The sequence below is a fragment of the Penaeus monodon genome, chromosome 32, assembly GCF_015228065.2.
Source record: "Penaeus monodon isolate SGIC_2016 chromosome 32, NSTDA_Pmon_1, whole genome shotgun sequence".
Taxonomy (NCBI): domain Eukaryota; kingdom Metazoa; phylum Arthropoda; class Malacostraca; order Decapoda; family Penaeidae; genus Penaeus; species Penaeus monodon.
This window is the reverse complement of record NC_051417.1, coordinates 13,529,453-13,529,898: the sequence shown is the minus strand read 5'-3', so window position 1 is coordinate 13,529,898 and position 446 is coordinate 13,529,453.

Below are 446 nucleotides of genomic sequence, written 5' to 3'. Positions count from 1 at the left end.
CCTTATTAACGACAAAGAGACTTTCCACAGTCATCAGAATGAGGAATCCGACAAAACCTAGTTACACAGACGCCCACGCAGTAACGTAATCAAAGCATCTTTTCATCTCTCCGTGATTGCAACGTAAATATGCAAGTGAAGAATAACGTCCTGAGTCAACAGCGAAGGCAGACCCCGCGAGTGTTGATTTTGAGAATTGCAAATCGAGATTCGTTGCGAGATCAAGTATGTACTGTTGATTTCGATTTCGGCTTTATTTACGTGTTCATCAGTCTCATCTGTGCATGACTTCGATGAGGATTTCAGCTGAGGCGATTCTTTCCGCTTTAATTCGGATGAGGGTGAGGCGAGCGGTGATGTACGGAGGGAAATGGAAAGGGTGCTTGAGATATATTAGGTATGTAATTAACGTTCATACTTGCACGTGCGTATATATATGGCCCCGC